This window comes from Leucopleurus acutus (assembly GCF_964270905.1).
Source record: "Leucopleurus acutus genome assembly, chromosome: X".
Lineage (NCBI taxonomy): Eukaryota > Metazoa > Chordata > Mammalia > Artiodactyla > Delphinidae > Leucopleurus > Leucopleurus acutus.
In genome coordinates, this window is record NC_139148.1 from 54,405,785 (window position 1) to 54,426,913 (window position 21,129).

The following is a 21,129-nucleotide window of genomic DNA, read 5'->3' on the forward strand; positions in this document are numbered from 1 at the left end:
TCTCAGCCTTTCCTATCTGTTTCACTGTGTGTGTGTGTGTGTGTGTGTGTGTGTGTGTGTGTTTGTTTTCTCATTTTCCCAGCGTGAAGGGGTCACGTTGCTAGCCTTTAATTTTTTTCCTGGGGAAATTGTTCTATATATAGCTGTAATTCAGTGTGTCTCTGTGAGATGGTGAGTTCAGGATTTTCCTACATCTCCATCTTGAATTGCAACCTTCAACTGTAATCTTTTGACCTTTTTTTTTTGAGAAAAGCCAGCATAAAGCACTTTTATTGCAATAATAAAACTTGAAATTCATATGTAGTGTGTGTGGGGGGGGTAGGCAGCAATTTCTTTCACCAAATCACTACAAAGGACAGCAAAGGGGTGAGAAGGGGGAAGGAGAAGCCAGGAAACTGTGAGATCAGCAGGGGGAGCTAAGCAACAAAAAACAGGAGATGCTGAAGCTGTGATGACCAACATCATTTTCTTAAGAAAACACTCAAGGATTTGTCATGATGACTGGGCTTTCATGGGTGTTAAGTGTCTAAGAACAACACCGCCAATTTAACTTTCAATTAAAGTTCTTAAAATTTAGAAAGTGGAGCTTGGATAGCTATGAGATTACAAAAATCCTGAATATCCATTAGAAAAACCACAGGATGGAAAAAGCCAGGCCGTGAAGAAAGCTTCAGAGGTCCCTGCTGGCCTGGGGATAGACACCTGTAGAGTCCAACATCTCAGTGAAAATGATCTGCTTTCAAAAGGCAGAGGGTTTAAGGGGAGGGTGGAGGTGGGGCAGTGGAGACAAAGGTTCTCCCCCTTCCCACTTTAATTTTGGGTAGGGCTTTTAATTCAACCCAAGGACATCTCTCAACTTGGAGAATAATTCAGTCCTCAAAAGTGCCTCATATCTGCTATGGCTTTGCAGCGCAGTGGCAAGAATTTTTAATATATAATAGATAAAACTTTCATCCAAAAATAAAATAAAATAAAGATTCTTGCACCACCCCCATACCAATTCCTATTCTAAAGTTAACCCATGACTTGTGTTGTTAATATTTGACTAATACTTAACTGGAAATCCATATCCAAAGGACTGAAACTCAATCTTCACCTCAAAACAAAAACAAACTAAAATGAGTAACTTGAGGTTTATGGCGTATTGTTCAGGTCAACACACATACGAAGATAAAGGGGAAGAGCAAAGCTGGTGACAGAACACATTGTCAGGGAAGATGTTTATACAATGTACTGGAACATCAGGAAAAGCTCCATATGGACTCGCTGCACACATCTGGAGGCGCCAGATCCTTCCATGGCACATCCAAGGATGGGGAGCTCAGGGAGGAGGCTATTCTTGTCATTCCAGTTTTAGAAGCTCCTTGCCAAAGAGGAGAGTGGCATTTGGTGGGAGGATGCTTGGGTGCCCAGTGGCACCATAGGCATAGTCTGGGGAGATAGCTTGGCTCTCTGACCCACGCTCATCTGGTCAACCCCTTCTTCCGAGCCTCGGATCACCTCCTGCTTGCCCAGCACACACTTAATGGGCTTGTTTCTGTCCTGGGACGAATAGAATTTCTTTCCATCTTCAAGCATCCCCTTGTAGCGCACCACGCAGGCCTGGCCGCACTTCGGGAAGGTAAGCCCATCTCTGGGGGAGATGGTCTCCACCTGCACTCCCATAGCAGCGGCGGCTGCGGACGCTGGGCGAGCTGGCCTGTAATTTTTTGACCTTGACGACTGCATATTTTTCATCCACGCTTACAATGTTTTCAAATTATGCCTGCCGCTCTTCCACTCTGAGTTGCAAGTTAAGCGAAACAGATACGAACACTTTGCATCACTCTTTCAGGTAGTCTTCAGGCAGGTTAGAAGAGACTAACACAGTAATTTGCAAATGAGATTTTGTCTGCTCCCTCTGCAACCAGGGACCAGGGTCTCACACTGGGAGTAGGGGCTTCCATCTTCAAGACTACAGCTGATCTGGGGGTGGGTGAGGCAAGGTGAATAAAAACACTATAAAGCTTTTCTACAATTTTTAAGTTGGCTTTTTCTTGATTCCACATTTGCTTGGTTACTATAAACATTTGACTATTTTCCAGAGTTCTGACAAAGTTAGTTCTGACTGTTTCTACTTATTTTTCAATATTTCTATAGGGGGATAGGAGTTTGGAGCTGCCTACTTCACCAATTTTACTGATACGACTCCATACATAAATAGCATAATAATTTCCAAATTACTGGCAAAAAGTGGTGGTTGAATTCCCAGTCCAGTCACCACTCTTCCACCACCAAAACTTAATAAACGTATAGATATACCTCAACAGATTCACACCCCCAGGAAAACAATTGTGTCTGGTATATTTCTGTACTTCCAACTCCTAGTATAATGCCTGTAAAAAAGCAAGTGCTCAAGAAAAACATTTTGAATAAATGAATGGTACTATAAAATCTATTAGTAATAACAGCAATTATATAGTAACATGTTAAATGCCAGGGATGCAGAATATTGTATTATCAAGAAAAATTTATACCCATACACTGCTTTATAGTTTCCAGAGAAATTTCATATTTATTACCCCATCAGACTGTCATAACCATTCTGTGAGGTAAGAATGATAGGAATTATTACTCCATTTTGTAAGTCAGATAGAAGAAATGATGTTCTATGCCATCATCTGTAAGTGGCAGTGGTAGAAATATTGTCTAGGTCTGCTGCATATAAAATCTCTGCTCCTTTTATTTTTTCCAGTTTCTTTCTTTTGATAAACACTGTGGAAGAAAATAAATCTTTTTCTAAGTTGCCCATCCTGAATGAAGCAAGCACACTTCTCTTTTGGAGGTTTTGAAAAATACCAACCACCACCAACTACAAGAAACAGCAAATAAAAGAGTTCCTACTCTAAATCATTCCATTTACTTAGCCCTCTCAGAACAACTGAATGTGTGCATATGCGTGAATGGTGGGGCCTGAGTTCTTGGAGAAATAAATGAGTATTTGTATTCCAGTGGACCACCAGCCTCAGTGTTTGAGGTCCTTATCATAAGAGTGTGTTGAGGCTGTGAGGAATTTGAAGATCAGCCAAAGCACTGGGAATGGGAGAGAAGAAACAGCTACACAGGCCTTAAAGGCTTTTTCTCTCCTTGTCTCTGATTGCCTCTCCTATCCCCACTAGCCCCTCTGTGATTTCATTGAAAAATTGGAATCTGGGGCAAGAAAGATTAGGTGTAGGAAGAGGTAGGAGTGACTCCAGGTAACAGTGAAATCCAAAGTGGTAAATGAGAAAGAAAGGGAATATTGTAAGTTATGGCACACAGAAGCATTAAGGGAGTTCTTGTGGTTTCTGTAAGTGAAAGAAACTGGGAAGGCTAGTAAAGTTTGGATGTCTGTCTTACAGGAAGCTCTACAAGAAGTATGGCCTGCAGAAACCCAAGAGAACTGTCTACATATCCAGCTTCTCAGCCTGAGCCTTTTTTCCCCTATAAAGAAAGCAGAATAATATAGAGAAATAGAGTCATATAGGCCTAAGTTGAAATTTAGTCTCACTACCATTTAACTACCTATGTGATCTCAACAATTTGATTCACTTTACTGAATCTTAGTTTAGATAGCCATCCTCTAAGAAATGGTGATAATGTGTCTCAAAGTATTATTGTATTACATGAAAAAATGAATTTGCTTTTTAAATGTTAGATATTGTCATTATCACATTCGGATTGCCTGAACTCCAGTGTTAGATAATCCTCATTTATCCTGCATCATTTTAGAGTGGTTTTCAAAAGGGAATTTATCAGACAACTTAAGCATTAGTGTTTAAAAGTTGACCCTTGATGGAAATATTTCTAAAATATATTATACAATTCTGTACCTGCTTAAACAGTAAACTAAACAGAATTAAGCATCTTCTCGATGGCTGGGGGGTCATTATTAATGAACATCTCACATTGCTATCATATAAGATACAATGATAACCCTCAAGAACTAGGAGACTGGTAGTCATGGGAGCGGGATGAGAGTGAGACACAAGGTTTTTGGCACTTACACTCAGAAAAATATGTTTATTTCTATGTCTCTTTTTTTTTTTTTTTTTTTTTTGTGGCACGCGGGCCTCTCACTGCTGTGGCTTCTCCTGTTGCGGAGCACAGGCTCCAGACGCGCAGGCTCAGCATCCATGGCTCACGGGCCCAGCCGCTCCGCGGCATGTGGGATCTTCCCGGACCGGGGCACGAACCTGTGTCCCCTGAATCGGCAGGCGGACTCTCAACCACTGCGCCATCAGGGAAGCCCTCTATGTCTCTTTTTATAGTTGATGTTTTTCCCCTCATTCTCAGCCTATCAGATGCTGCTTCTTGCTGCTATCAGTATAATGCCTCTGACTACTCCCCTTCTAATTGTTCCTGTTAGTCTAGACTGGACAACCAGATAACTAAACTTGTTAAAATTATGTCCAAGCAGTGGTTCTTTCATTGTGGTCTTTGGACCACTAGCATCAACATCACCAAGAAACATGTTAGAAATGCAAACTCTCCAGACCCACTCCAGACTTATTGAATCGCAGAACTCTGGGGTAGATCCCAGCGATCTGTGTTTTAACAGGCCCTCCAAGTAATTCTGATGCATGCTTAAGTTTGAGATTTACTGCCCTACTACACTTGTAATTAATGCACACTCCCAGGTCCCACTCTGAGAGGTATGATTTAGTAGGTCTGTGGTAGGGCCCAAGAGCCTTAATTTTTTAACCAATATCCTGGATTATTCTGATGAAGATAAAGACACACTTAGACAAACATTTCCCAAGCCTAAGCCAGTGCTTCTTAACCTTACTTAGGGATTTTGTTAAAATGCATATTCTGATTTAATAGGTCTGGGGTTCAGCATTTTAATGGTCTCCCAGGTGAAACCTATACTGTTGGCCAGTGGACCATGTTTGAGTAGTAAGGCCCTAGAACCTCATCTAGTAGGTGCTTTATAAGAGTTTTTATTTTACTTTGTTTTTGAATGCTTTTTACCTTGAATTTTTCTATAAATAAAAATAGTATGTCTTCCTTGTTTTTGCAAAAAATATCATTTTCTTTAAAATAAAATATTTTTCAAGGGTGCATATTCATAAATTTTAAAAAATGATTTGTTTTAATCATACATTATGAGTTAGTTGGCTTTAAATACAGAATGGAGGAACTTTCCATTGAATAAAGTTCTATGAGCTTTAGTTTCTAGACTCAGTGTCATCTTTTCAGGCTTCTCAGAGGGCTTTTACTCTGTCCTTCTATGTTTTAAGTATACTTCCAGTAGAAAAGGGGTGGCAAAGCTTCCCTATCATGAAAGTCAAAATTCTGTGACAGATCACATCTTTCTCTTTGGAGCTAAAATAGATGCTGCCCTTTCTCTAGTCTAAACTCTAGTGTCAGCATTTGTCTCCTCCCTGAAAGGTATTGATTGACAAACCACGACTTTTCCCACAGGTGAAACCACTTGTTCCCTCTGAATGAGCATGCTGAATGTTTTATCCTTTCAAGAGGGAATGAGCCTCTGAGGAAGGCCTTCATGCTGATCCCTGGTTTTGGCAATCTCTGGACTTCTCCTTATGTAAAGAAAATGCCTTGATAGGGAGCCAGTCATGGAAACTCCTTATGTGTCACCTTGTGGATTACTTTATTTTTTTTACATCTTTATTGGAGTATAATTGCTTTACAATGCTGTGTTAGTTTCTGCTGTATAACAAAGTGAATCAGCTATATGTATACGTATATCCCCATATCCTGTCCCTCTTGAGCCTCCCTCCCACGCTCCACATCCCACCCCTCTAAGTGGTCATAAAACACCTAGGTGATCTCCCTGTGCTATGTAGCTTCTTCCCACTAGCTATCTATTTTACATTTGGTAGTGTATATATGTTAATGCTACTCTTTCACTTCATCCTAGCTTCCCCTTCCCCACCACCCACCATGTCCTAGGGAGCTTGTGTAGGTTGCTGGCATCCCCGCAAGGAGGAAAAGCAAGGTAAAGGATGTTAATCTAGAAAGCTTTTTATTTCTCCCATTTGGAGTTGGATAAATGACGCCAAATCATGAGCTCTAAAGTGAAACTAGTGCCCCAAAAATATTTCAGTATGGCAATTGGGCCTTCCAAAATAGAGTCTGTTGATTTTCAGGATTGATGGAGCTGAAGCTATTTTTATGAAATGGACTTCAAAAATTATTTTAGTTTATTTTCTGGACAATCCAACCTTAAGGTTGTTGTATGTAAGCTATAATGTCATGCACTTGTTACTACACTCTCCCTCTTTACCCCTTCCCTCTCTTATTTACATGCTGCTATGATAGTGTAGTGGATCTGGAATCAGACAGACCTGAGATTCAAATTTAGGAATCTGCTCTTTTCTAAGTATATGGACTTGGGAAGGTTACTTAAACTTTCTGAGCCTTAGTTTACTCAACTGTGAAAATAGGATAATAACACATATATCTCAGGGTTGTTGTGAGCATTAGAGATAATATAAGTGAAGCATCTAGCAATGATGTCTGGTACACAGTAAGTGCTTAGTCATTAGAATCTGTCATTATTGATGGTAACTTTATTACCTGCCCTCTTTATTTCACAAAATTTTTATGAGGATGAGCTCAGATGTGTGTAAACCCTTTGCAAATTATAAATTACTATACTCAGGATAGTACTATATCTTATTATTACTTAGCCATTATTTTCTATTTAATCCATAACATATACTGTCCACTCCAGGTGGATTTGCTCACTATATGATCGAATACTTTTTCTTATGCTATCTTTATGCTATTCCCCATCTGCTTCATCTTTTTTACCCATCCCAGTGAGTCTCAAATGTGTTCGGACAGCAGAGCACCCAAAGTCATAATTCATTCTGTAGAATATCACAAAATAACTTTATTAAACATAAAATAGCTAACCATGTGATTGTGCTAAATTCATTATCATCCTATTCTGTGTTTTAATTTAGAAAAGCTGTAGCAAGTGTCAAAGAATTAAAGAAATCTGTGGAAGGGAAATTTCAAATTAAGAGAATTTTATCATAATTGTTTTGAATATTGAGAAGTGATTACTAGTTCTTTAGCTAAATAGTGGAGCACCCTGGCCCATTGTTCAGAATCCCAGTGCTCTAATAGAGGATTTTGAGATACACTGAAATATCCATTAACGTGAAACTCAAATCCCACTTTCTTCAGGAAAACTTCCCTGATCATTGCAATCCTCTCACTGATCTTTCCTTTTTTAAAAATCAATTTATTTATTTTATTTATTTATTTTTGGCTGCATTGGGTCTTCATTGCTGCATACAGGCTTTCTCTAGTTGCGACGAGTGGGGTCTACTCTTCATTGCGGTGCACGGGCTTCTCATTGCAGTGGCTTCTCTTGTTGTGGTTGTGGAGCATGGGCTCTAGGCATGTGGGCTCAGTAGTTGTGGTTCTCGGGCTCTAGAGCACAGGCTCAGTAGTTGTGGCACACAGGCTTAATTGCTTTGCGGCATGTGGTATCTTCCCGGACAAGGGCTTGAACCTGTGTCCCCTGCACTGGCAGGCAGATTCTTAACCACTGTGCCACCAGGGAAGCCCTGATCTGTCTTTTATGAATGTTTCCCTATGTATAATTTAATACAATGAAATAGACTGAATTGTTCTCTGAGAGTTTCATGGTTACTAATTTCTTCACTGTGATTATAAAAGAAAAGGAAGAAAAAGAACATCTACTGAATATCTACAGTGTTCTAGTCAATGTGCTAGTTCCTTCATATATATTATCTCATTTTCTTCTCATAAGAATACTTTGATGTAAGTTTTATTATTCCCATTTGCAGATGAGGAGCCTAAAGCTACAGGTCACACAAGTAGCAAGATGCAGATTCAAACTTTGAAGCAGGGTCTATATGATTCAAAATAATTCAAATATTCAGTTAGGGAAAGAAAAAAATTCATGTGTATGTGACAAGCTAAATTATTTTTTATCCAGCCATTTGTAGCTGTTTTTTTAAAAGCATTTCATAAACTGTATATTAGCATTTGCTTGTATGGCAAGGTGTGATAAGAGTAAGAAATATACTTAACAGATTAGGTTCAAGTTGCTTTCTTCCTTCATAGTATATTTACACAGCTGTTTTTGTCTGACTTTTCAAAGAAAATATGCTGAGTCCTAAGACTTTTTTGCTGACTACAGTATATTTTAATATTTTGGTTGTCCAGGGAGACAAAGGACTTGGACACCAGTGAGGTAGCTCCGGTAGGGATCATCAAGAAGCTCAGAGCATGCTTTCTGACTTGATACTGATTTCCTACTGCCACAACTGCCTCAACGACTCTACTTTTGTATAACAAAGGAGACATAGAAAAATATGGAATATCAATTGGAGGACGAATGGGAGGAAAGAAGAGGCAAGCATCAGGTGGTAAGTGGCAGGGTCTTGGTGAGAACATGGTTAAAATATCTTGCCCAAGTGTGAAGTTTCCTAGTTCAGTTTATGCCTCTGAATTAATATTATTAGTAGAAATGTGAGACTTAGTCTCAAGGTTGAGGGCTTGTGCTCCAACTTGAGCACCTCATTTGAAGCCTGGTATAATGGAAAGAACAGGATATTTGAGTCAGATAACAATGTAACTCATTTCACCTCTGTATTGGAGATTTGAATTACAGTTTTCTCATCTGTGAAATGAAACTAATAGTATACTTCCCAGACCCCCTTCCTGGGTTTTTGTGAAGATCACATAACATAGATAGATACAAATGTTTAATAAATTCTGAAGTGTGCACAATTTGTTCATTGTTTGACATGCATTATGTTCACCTACAAAGGGCACAAGGCTGAGCATCTAGACACTTGGATTCTAATCTTCTACTTCTGCTCCTAACTACATAATCCTTGAGGGTTAAGCCTCCTTTAAAGTTTTCTACAATTCTTTTGACACTTTTTGTTATTAAAAGGAGTACAGCTCCTAACACTCACCAAAAAAAAAAAATGAAATCAATCATAAGTCCAACTTATTAGCTTCAAGAGTTATCTTCTACTGCTTGAAATATATATATATATATATATATTTTTTTTTTTAATTTTTATTTTGGCTGCACCACGTGGCTTGTGGGATCTCAGATTGAACCCAGGCCATGGCAGTGAAAGTGCCGAATCCTAACCACTAGACCACCAGGGAAAAATATAATTTTTCATTATAAGACAAGTTCACTGGATATAATTTGTTGTTAAGGTATAAAAGAATAGATAGTGCAGGAGTTCGCCTAGACACTTTATTATAGTCTCAAGAAATGTAAGAAAATAACTACTTTAATAAATGTGAACCAAGATTGAATATTAAGGAAATAAACTTCCAGCATAATAGCATGAGGAGCTCTGCTGACCTTCTCAGTAAAACTGGTGAAAACCTTTTGAAAACAACCTTTTAAAGCCTCTGGAAATTGTCCTAAGAGTAAGCATCAAATCAAGAAACATCTATTCAAGAAAATCTATAAAAATATATTAAGAAAGGTGAGCGATTCTGTGGTATTTGATCCAAGACTGCTCTCTTCCTTTCCCCGTCCAGCTCAATGAAGCAGAGATTACTCCAGACTGCTGCAACCAAGAACACAGGACTACCTCTCCCCAGTTTCCACCCAGAGGGCTTTCATTCTGGGAGAAGCAGGACCTCAGTGTTTCCCATCCTGCCCTCAGCTACCCATTGCTGTGGCTAAGTCCTAAGCAAGTACAATAAAAAGAGGTAGACTCCTTTCTTCTGTCCCACCCCACTTGTGGAACAGAAGCTTTACCTCGGACATAGTGCAGTAATTATATTGGGGCTCTGATAGCCATTCCACAGCTCATGAGGCAGTGTTTCCACAGGAGGAGAAGCAAGCCAAAAGGACCTCAGTCTCCTGCCCCACCACTACTAGGCTACTACAGTGAGAATGTCATTCAGAAAGAAGTTTGCCATTTTTCCCCACCTCCAGCTCCACAGCCCTGGCACAGAGATTTTGCCATAAAACAGATAGCTTGCAATCTTTTCCTAAAGGAGCTAACGTCATTTGCAACAAAGTGAGGAGAAGTTTAATCCTGAGGGTAATCTCAACAACAGTGGAGGTTGGTGAAGGACAATTGGAAAGAAATGTAGATCTAATGAAAATACAGGCTAGACTGTAGGCCAACAAGCTCACAAGAGGAAAACAGGGAGTAAGACAGCTAAAAAGAGGCCTGCCAGTGTGAGAACAAGTGTCAAATATTGACCTCAGACCCTATTCATCAAAGGAGCTATAATTTGATTGAATTTATTTGTAAAGTAATTTATGCCCCAGGGCACTATTAAAAACATTAAGGCAATCAGCCAGCAATTAGTGGAGTCTAACCACTGGGTATGTGGTCAGGGAAAGAGAAGAGAACCCTGCCAGTACCACTGGCATCCCAGGGTGACTATGGATGTACCAAAAGTTGTGCCTACCTGAGGAATAATATCAGAGGCTTGACATTGGGAGTGGGGGTATAGACTTCACTAAAATAATCCAGTCACTCAATAAACAAATACACAAGGAAATAACAATAAAAGCCCCTGGAGAGGGGACCATTATCCAGATTTGCTACAACATATTATCTAAAATGTCCAGTTGACAACAAAAATTATGAAGCATACAAAGAAACAGAAAAGTATGACCCATATACCAAAAAAAAAAAAAATCAAGAAACAGAAGCTGCCAGTGAGAGCAATCAAATGTTGGAGTCAAAAGAAAAATATTTCAAAGTAGCTTTTGTTATGAGTTGAATTGTATTCCCCAAAATTCATATGTTGAAGTCCTAATCCTCAGTACCTCATAATGTGACTATTTGGAAATAGGGCCATTAAAGATGAAATTAGTTAAGATGAGATCATACTAAAGTAGGGTGGGTCCCAAATCCAATATGACTCATGTCCTTATAAAAATGGGAAAATTGGACAGAGACAAGGCATTATAGGAGAATTCCATGTGAAGACTGGAGTTATGCTGCCATAAACCAAGGAACTACCAGAAGCTAGGAGAGAGGTCTGGAACAGAAACATCCATAGCACCTTCAGAGAAAGCATGGTCCTGCTGACACGTTAATCTCAGACTTCTAGACTCTATAATTGTAGACTATAAATTTCCTTTTTTCAAGTGACTCTGTTTATTGTACTTTGTTACAGCAGCCACAGGAAACTATGACATCTTTATAAATATGTTCACAGAAATAAAGGAAATCATGATTAAAGAAATAAAGGAAGATATAATGCCTCAAATAGAGAATATCAATAAAGATAGAAATTATTTTTTAAAAAGGATAAATAGAAACTATGGAGTTAAAAAAAATAAATGTTATGAAAACAATCACTAAAGGAGCACAACAGATTTGAACTAGCAGAAGAAAAAATTAGCAGACTTGAAAATTGATCAGTAGAGATTATGCAAGCCAAAAACAAAGAACAAAAATAATGAAGAAAAATGGACAGACCTTGAAAGAAATGTGGAATACCACTAAGCACACCATATAAACATAATGGGAGTACTGAAAGAGTGGTGGAAGAATGGAAAGGAGAAGAAAAAATATTCAAAGAAATACTGGCTGAAAATTTTCCAAATTTATTGAAAGATGATAACCTATAAATCCAAGAAGCTTAATAAGTTCCTAGAAGGATAAACACAAAAAGACCTATAAATTAACACATCATATGAAAATTTCTGAATGTCAAAGCAGAAAATGTTGAAAGCATCAACAGAAAAATGACACATCAGAACATAAGAAACCCAATATGATTTATGGCTAACTTCTCAGCAGGAGGGGCTGGGAGGCAGTATTATCACATATTTAAATTGATCAAATAAAAAGCAATCAACCAAGAATATTATATCTAACAAAGCTATCATTCCGAAATGAAGGAGAAATAACAAACTTTCTTAGATAAACAAAAACTGGGAGAATTTGTTGTTAGCAAGCCAACTTTACAAGAAATACTAAAGGCAGTTCTTCAGGATGAAAGCAAGTGATCCCAGGAGGTAACTGGAATCTACATGAACAAACAGCACCAGTAAAGGTAACTGTGTTATTATAAAAGACACGATAGGGGGACGAGTCAAGGTGGTGGAATAGGAGGACAAAGAATTTGTCTCTCCTCACAAGTACATCAAAGATACATCTACAAATGGGACAATTCTCACAGAGAACCTGACGAACATTAGAGGAAGATTTTGCACACTTAAAAAGACAAGAAAAATCCCATCACAACAGGGTAAGATGAAAGCAACAAAAAAAAAGAAAAGAGTAATCAAAAAAAGGACCAGCAACCCTGGTGGGAAGATGAAGAGAAGTTACTGCACTCAGAAAAACCCCCTCATGGTGGGGAAATCAGCTAGAACATAAAGGGAACTTTGGGGGATTGAAGGGGAACACAGTGGATAGTCTGTGGAAGGCAGGACAAAGTAAGAACTGAACACATGGTCTGTGCCACAGCCCTGCACACCCCAGTCTGAGTCTTGTGTCTCCTGTTGTAGAAGGGGGCTGGGTGCTGGAAAGTGGGCTCAGAGTGAAGACCCAGGGAGGCGACAGCTGTTGGCTGTGAAAAGACAGCCTGAAGGGACAGGAGTAAGGAGCTCCACAACTAGGAAGGTTTGCAGAATAAGCCCAGGAAAACATAGAAGTAAAGTGTCATTGCTCAGTGGCACACAAGGGGCAGGGCCACCATTGCAACCCCCTTCAGCCTCCATGGGCACTGGGAGGGGCACCCATCTGAGTAGGTTTGCCCCCCGCTCAAGCCAAGGCCTCCTCTGCCCCTGTAGGCTCTGAGGTCTTCAGCACCATCCATGCCAAAGCCTTCTTGGGAATCATCCCTGGGCATCCCTGACTGAGACAGGAATCTGCCAAAGCTGGTGTGGGCTGAGTGCTAAAGCATGGGGTTAAGATATTGGATCCAAGAAGAGGAGAGCTGTTGGCTGTGCAGAGACAACCTGAGGGAACAGGAGTGAGGGGCTCCATAGCAAGGAATGCCCCTAGAGGAAGCGTGGTGTGCTTAGGAAATGAGGTGAGTTTGTTGAGTGGTGTGCAAGGGGCAGGACCACCACCACCACCACATGCCAGCTCCTGCTTCTGTGGGCACTGGGAGGGACTCCCACCATAGTGAGCACACCCCAGTCTGTTGCAACTGCCTACTGGTCTCCACTGCCACAGGAACTGTGTGCACACCCCTGTAGTAGCTGCCATACCCTACCCCAGCCTGAGTGCATAAGTGTTCCCCAATCAGTCACTTCTTTTTGCTCCCTCTAGCCTGGTGGGGAAAAGACACCTGAGGGTGGTGCACATGCAGAGGTGGGGCTAAAACCAAAGCTGAGCCCCAAAGGTGGTGTGAATAAGGAAGATGAATGGAAATCTCTCTGTGCAGTGGTACAAGCAGTGGATTAACTCCCCACAATTGGCTTGGTAAACCCTGCAACTGTGCAATATCTGAATAGAGAATGAGTGTTCCCACAACTGAGACTGGTCTAGCTATAGCAGCAATGGACTTTGGGGGCAAGTACACGCAGGAGTTGGGCCAGGTCAGAGTCTGAGCTGCCCCCACAGTGCCCACAGCATGTCCAGAGACATACTTAGAGGTATAGGAGGGCCTACTGGAGATGTGAGGGTTGGCTGTGGCTCACTGTGACAGGAAGAACACTGAAAGCACAGGAACCAGGAAATATTCTTATTAATATTATTTTTGTTTGTTTTGTTTTGTTCAGTGGTTGTTGTTGTCACTTTTATTTTTTTATTTAAAAAATTTACTACATATTTTTACTTTGTTGTTGTTTTGGGTTTTTCTTGTTTTTGTTCTTTGGGGTTTTTTAAAAATCATTTTGGTGGGTTTGTTTTATGTTTGCTTTTTTTAGTTTGCTTTTTCTTTTTTTTTGTGTGGTACACAGGCCTCTCACTGCTGTGGCCTCTCACGTTGCGGAGCACAGGCTCTGCATGTGCAGGCTCAGTGGCCATGGCTCATGGGTCCAGCTGCTCCGCGGCATGTGCGATCCTCCCAGACTGGGGCATGAACCCGTGTCCCCTGCATCAGCAGGCGGACCCTCAACCACTGCACCACCAGGGAAGCCCCTGCTTTCTATTTTTGTTTACATTTTTATTTTTTGTTTTTCTTAGTTCAGTTTTTACTGACTGTTTTCATTTTTGAGTTCTCTTGTTTTTTTGTTTGTTCTCTTGTTTTTTATTTTCTTTCCTTTTTGTCAGTTTCTGTTTGTTCATTTTGTTTTTATTATTTGTCCTGCTTTTGGTTTGTCTGTTATCTTTTTTCTTTTTTTGTGTTGTTGTTTGTTTTTCATATTTGCCTTGTGTTTTCTTTGTATGTTTTCTTTCTTTTCCTTTTCTTTTTCCTCTGGCTGCACTGCACAGCTAGCAGGCTGTCAGTTCCCTGGCCAAGGGTTGGGCCTGGATATCCAGGGTGAGAGCACCAAGTCTAGGAGGGTGGACCACCAGAGAATTCCCAGACCCAGGGAATATTAACCACCATGTGCTCCCCCAACAGGTATAAATCTCAACACCAATATCTGGCTCCACCCAACTGCTTGCATGCTCCAGTGCTGAAAACGTCATGCCAAACAACCAGCAAGACAGGAAAATAGCCCCACCCACCAGCAGACAGGCTGCCAAAAGTCATACTAATCTCACAGATACCCCAAAAGACACTCCCTGATGCATCCCTGCCCATCAGAGGGAAAAGATCCAACTCCACCCATCAGAGTGCAGGCACCAGTCCCTGCCACAAGGAAGCTTACACAAGCCCCTGGACCAACCTCACCTACCAGGGGGCAGAAAACAGAAGCAAAAGGAACTACAACACTGTGGCCTGCAGAAAGGAGACCATAAATGCAGTAAGTTAGACAAAATGAGATGACAGAGAAATATGTTTCAGATGAAAGAGCAAGGTAAAAATCCATAAGACCAAATAAATGAAGATGAAATAGGCAATATACCTGAAAAAGAATTCAAAGTAATGATAGCAAAGATGATCCAAGATCTCAGAAATAGAATGGTGGTACAGATCGAGAAGGTACAAGAAATGGTTAACAAGGACTTAGAAGAATTAAAGAACAATCAGTGATGAACAACACAATAAGTGAAATGAAAAATACACTACAAGGAATCAATAGCAGAGTAACTGAGGCAGAAGAATGAATAAGTGAGCTGGAAGATAGAATGGTGGAAATAACTGCTGTGGAGCAGAATAAAGAAAAAAGAATCAAAAGAAAAGAAGATATTCTCAGAGATCTCTGGGACAACATTAAGTGAAACAACATTTGAATTGTAGGGGTTGTAGAGAAGAAGAGAAAGAGAAATGGTCTGAGAAAATATTTGAAGAGATTATAGTCAAAAACTTCCCTAACATGGGCAAGGAAATAGTCATACAAGTCGAGGAAGCACTGATAGTCCCATACAAAATAAACTAAAGAAGAAACATGCTGAGACACATATAAATAAAACTAGCAAAAATTAAATACAAAGAAAAAATATTAAAAGCAACAAGGGAATAGCAACCAATAATATACAAGGGAATCCCCGTGAGGTTATCAGCTGATTCTTCAGCAGAAACTCTTCAGGCCAGAAGGGAATAGCAGGATATTTTTAAAGTGATGAAAGGAAGAAACCTACAACCAAGATTACTCTACCCAGCAAAGATCTCAATCAGATTCAACAGAAAAATCAAAAGCTTTACAAACAAGCAAAAGCTAAGAGAAATCAGCACCACCAAACCAGCTTTAAAACAAATGCTAAAGGAACTTCTCTAGGTGGGAAACACAAGAGAAGAAACAGACCTACAAAACCAAACCCAAAATAATTAAGAATATAGTAATAATAACATACGTATCATAATAACCTTAAATGTAAAAGGATTATATGCTCCAACTAAAAGACACAGACTGGCTGAATGGATATAAAAACAAGACCTGTATATACGCTGTCTACAAGAGACCCACTTCAGACCTAGGGACACATACAGATTGAAAGCAAGGGGATGGAAAAAGATATTCCATGCAAATGGAAATCAAAAGAGAGCTGGAGTAGCAATACTCATATCAGATAAAATAGACTTTAAAATGAAGACTATTACAAGAGACAAGAAAGGACACTGCATAATGAGTAAGGGATCAATCAAAGAAGATGATATAACAATTGTAAATATTTATGCACCCAACATAGGAGCACCTCAATACATAAGGCAAATTCTAACAGCCATAAAAGGGGAAGTCAACAGTAACACAGTAAGAGTGGGGGACTTTAACACCACACTTATACCAATGGACAGATCATCCAGACAGAAAATTAATAAAGAAACAAGAGCCTTAAATGACAAAGTTGACCAGATAGACATAATTGATATTTATAGGACATTCCATCCAAAAGCAACAGAATACACATTCTTCTCAAGTGCTCATGGAACATTCTCCAGGATAGATCACATCTTGGGCCACAAATCAAGTCTAAGTAAATTTAGGAAAACTGAAATAGTATCAAGCACCTTCTCCAACCACAATGCTGTGAGATTAGAAATCAATTACAGGGAAAAAACTGTAAAAAACACAAACAGATAGAGGCTAAACAATATGTTACTAAATAACCAAGAGATCACTACAAAAATCAAACAAAAAAAAAACTTAGAATCAAATGACAACAAAAACAAAATGACCCCAAACCTATGGGATGCAGCAAAGCAGTTCTAAGAGGGACGTTTATAGCAATACAATACTACCTAGAGAAACAAGAAAAATCTCAAATAAACAACCTAAACTACATCTAAAGAAAATAGAGAAAGAATGAAAACAAAAAAACAAGATAGCAGAAGGAAAGAAATCATAAAGATCAGAGTAGAAATAAATGAAATAGAAATGAAGAAAACAATAGCAAACATCAATGAAACTAAAAGCTGGTTCACTGAGGAGATAAAAAAATTGATAAACCTTTAACCAGACTCACTAAGAAAAAAAAGGGAGAGGACGCAAATCAATAAAATTAAAAATGAAAAAGCAGAAGTTACAGCTGACACCACAGAAATACAAAGGATCATAAGAAACTACTACAAGAAATTATATGCCAATAAAAAGGACAGGCTGGAAGAAATGGACAAATTCATAGAAAAGTACAACCTTCCAAGTCTGATCCAGGAAGAAATAGAAAATTTGAACAGGGGCTTCCCCAGTGGTGCAGTGGTTGAGAGTCCGCCTGCCGATGCAGGGGACACAGGTTCATGCCCCGGTCCAGGAGGATCCCACGTGCCGCAGAGCGGCTGGGCCTGTGAGCCATGGCCACTGAGCCTGCATGTCCGGAGCCTGTGCTCTGCAACAGGAGAGGCCACAACAGTAAGAGGCCCACGTACCGCAAAAAAAAAAAAAAAAGAAAAAAAGAAAATATGAACAGACCAGTCACAAGTAATGAAGCTGAAATTGTGATTTTAAAAATTACAAAAAACAAAAGCCCAGGACCTGATGGCTTCACAGGCGTATTCTATCAAACATTTAGAGAAGACCTACCAGGTTTCCTTCTCAATCTCTTCCAAAAAACTGAAAAGCAAGGAACACTCCCAAATTCATTCTATGAGGCCACAAGCTCCCTGATACAAAAACCAGACAAAGATAAGAGAAAAAAAGAAAATTACCAACCGATATCATTGATGAACATAGACACAAAAATCTCAACAAAACACTAGCAAAAAATCCACAACACATTAGGAGAATCATACACCATGATCCGGTGGCATTTATCCCAGCAATGCAAGGATTCTTCAATATACACAAATCAATCAATGTGATACATCATATTAACAACCTGAAAAATAAAAATCATATGGTCATCTCAATAGATGCCTAAAAAGTGTTTGAAAAAATTCAACACCCATTTATGATAAAAACTCTCCAGAATGTGGGCATAGAGGGAACCTACCTCAAAAATTAAAGACCGTGTATGACAAACCCACAGGAAACATCACTCTGAATGGTGAAAAATTGAAAGCATTTCCGCTAAGATCAGGAACTAGAAAAGGGTGCTCACTCACTACTATTATTCAACATAGTTTTGGAATTCCTGGCCAACACAATCAGAGAAGGAAAAGAAATAAAAGGAATCCAAATTGGGAAAGAAGTAAAACTGTCACTGCTTGTGGATGACATGACATTCTACACAGAAAATCCTAAAGATGCCACCAGAAAACTACTGGAACTAATCAATGAATTTAGTAAGTTGCAGGATACAAAATTAATACACAGAAATCTCACATTCCTACACACTAACAATGAAAGATCAGAAAGAGAAACTATGGAAACACTCCCATTTACCATTGCAACAAAAAGAATAAAATGCCTAGGAATAAACCTATCTAAGGACACAAAAACCTGTATGCAGAAAACAATAAGACACTGATGAAAGAAATCAAAGACAATCAAAGAACACAAAGAGATGGAGAGATATACCATGCTCCTGGATTGGAAGAATCAATATTGTGAAAATGACCAAAATACCCAAATTAATCTACAGATTCAATACAATCTTATTCAAATTACCAATGGCATTTTCCACAGAATTAGAACAAAAGATTTTACAATTTGTATGGAAAACGAAAGACCCCAAATAGACAAGCTTGAGACAGAAAAATGTAGGTGGAAGAATCAGGCTCCCTGACTTCAGACTATACTACAAAGTTACAGTAATCAAAACAGTATGGCACTGGCACAGAAACACAGTTCAACGGCACAGGATAGAAAGCCCAGAGATAAACCCCTGCACATATGATCACCTAATGCATGACAAAGGTGGCAAGAATATACAATGGGGAAAAGACAGTCTCTTAAATAAGTGGTGCTGAGAAAAGTGGACAACTACATGTAAAAGAATGAAATTAGAACACTCCCTAACACAATACACAAAAATAAATTCAAAAGAGAGTAAACACTGAAATATAAGGACAGACACTATAAAACACTTAGAGGAAAACATAGGAAGACCACACTATGACATAAATCACAGCAAGATACTTTTTGATTTCATTTTTTAAAAAATCTTTATTGGAGTATAATTGCTTTACAGTGGTGTGTTAGTTTCTGCTTTATAACAAAGTGAATCAGTTATACATATACATATGTTCCCATACCTCTTCCCTCTTGCATCTCCCTCCCTCTCACCCTACCTATCCCACCCCTCCAGGTGGTCACAAAGCACTGAGCTGATCTCCCTGTGCTATGTGGCTGCTACCCACTAGCTATCTACCTTACGTTTGGTAGTGTATATATGTCCATGCCTCTCTCTCACTTTGTCATGGCTTACACTTCCCCCTCCCCATATCCTCAAGTCCATTCTCCAGTAGGTCTGTGCCTTTATTCCTGTCTTGCCCAGAGGTTCTTCATGACATTTTTTTGTTAAATTCCGTATATATGTGTTAACCTACGGTATTTGTCTCTCTCTTCCTGACTTACTTCACTCTGTATGACAGACTCTAGGTCTATGCACCTCATTACAAATAGCTCAATTTCGTTTCTTTTTATGGCAGAGTAATATTCCATTGTATATATGTGCCACATCTTCTTTATCCATTCATCTGTTGATGGACACTTAGGTTAATTCCATGTCCTGGCTGTTGTAAATAGAGCTGCAATGAACATTTAGGTACATGACTCTCTTTGAATTATGGATTTCTCAGGGTGTATGCCCAGTAGTGGGATTGCTAGGTCGTATGGTAGTCCTATTTTTACATTTTCAAGGAACCTCCATACTGTTCTCTAAAGTGGCTGTATCAATTTACATTCCCACCAACAGTGTAAGAATGTTCCCTTTTCTCCACACCCTCTCCAGCATTTATTGTTTCTAGATTTTTTGATGATGGCCATTCTGACTGGTGTGAGATGATATCTCATTGTAGTTTTGATTCACATTTCTGTAATGATTAATGATGTTGAGCATTCTTTCATGTGTTTGTTGGCAGTCTGTATATCTTCTTTGGAGAAATGTCTATTTAGGTGTTCTGCCCATTTTTTGATTGGGTTGTTTGATTTTTTGCTATTGAGCTGCATGAGCTGCTTGTAAATTTTGGAAATTAATCCTTTGTCAGTTGCTTCATTTGAAAATGTTTTCTCCCATTCTGCGGGTTGTCTTTTAGTCTTGTTTATGGTTTCCTTTACTGTGCAAAAGCTTTTACATTTCATTAGGTCCCATTTGTTTATTTTTGTTTTTATTTCCATTTGTCTAGGAGGTGGGTCAAAAAGGATCTTGCTGTGATTTATGTCATAGAGTGTTCTGCCTATGTTTTCCTTTAAGAGTTTGATAGTTTCTGGCCTTACAATTAGGTCTTTAATCCATTTTGAGTTTATTTTTGTGTATGGTGTTAGGGAGTGATCTAATCTCATACTTATACATGTACCCATCCAGTTTTCCCAGCACCACTTACTGAAGAGGCTGTCCTTTCTCTGCTGTACATTCCTGCCTCCTTTATCAAAGATAAAGTGACCATATGTTCGTGGGTTTATCTCTGGGCTTTCTATCCTGTTCCATTGATCTATCTTTCTGTTTTTGTGCCAGTACCATGCTGTCTTGATTACTGTAGCTTTGTAGTATAATCTGAAGTCAGGGAGCCTGACTCCTCCAGCTCCATTTTTCTTTCTCAAGATTGCTTTGGTTATTCGGGGTCTTTTGTGTTTCCATACAAATTTTAAAATGTTTTGTTCTAGTTCTGTGAAAAACGCCAGTGGTATTTTGATAGGGATTGCTTTGGGTAGTAGAGTCATTTTCACAATGTTGATTCTTCCAATCCAAGAACATGGTATATGTCTCCATCTATTTGTATCATGTTTAGTTTCTTTCATCAGTGTCTTATAATTTTCTGCATACAGGTCTTTTTTTTCCTTAGGTAGGTTTATTCCTAGATATTTTATTCTTTTTGTTGCAATGGTAAATGGGAGTGTTTTCTTGATTTCACTTTCAGATTTTTCATCGTTAGTGTATAGGTATGCCACAGATTTCTGTGCCTTAATTTTATATCCTGTTACTTTACCAAATTCATTGATTAGCTCTAGTAGTTTTCTGGTAGCATCTTCAGGATTCTCTATGTATAGTATCATGTCATCTGCAAACAGTGACAGATTTATTTATTCTTTTCTGATTTGGTTTCCATTTATTT

At 39.1% G+C, this 21,129-nt stretch overlaps 1 pseudogene across 1 annotated transcript; it reads right to left on the reverse strand.

The window, feature by feature from the left end:
- Positions 1-1,342: 1,342 nt before the first annotated feature.
- Positions 1,343-1,665, reverse strand: LOC309978461 (peptidyl-prolyl cis-trans isomerase FKBP1A-like; annotated as a pseudogene). The gene has a single exon. The product of its transcript is annotated as a peptidyl-prolyl cis-trans isomerase FKBP1A-like (transcript).
- Positions 1,666-21,129: the final 19,464 nt, after the last annotated feature.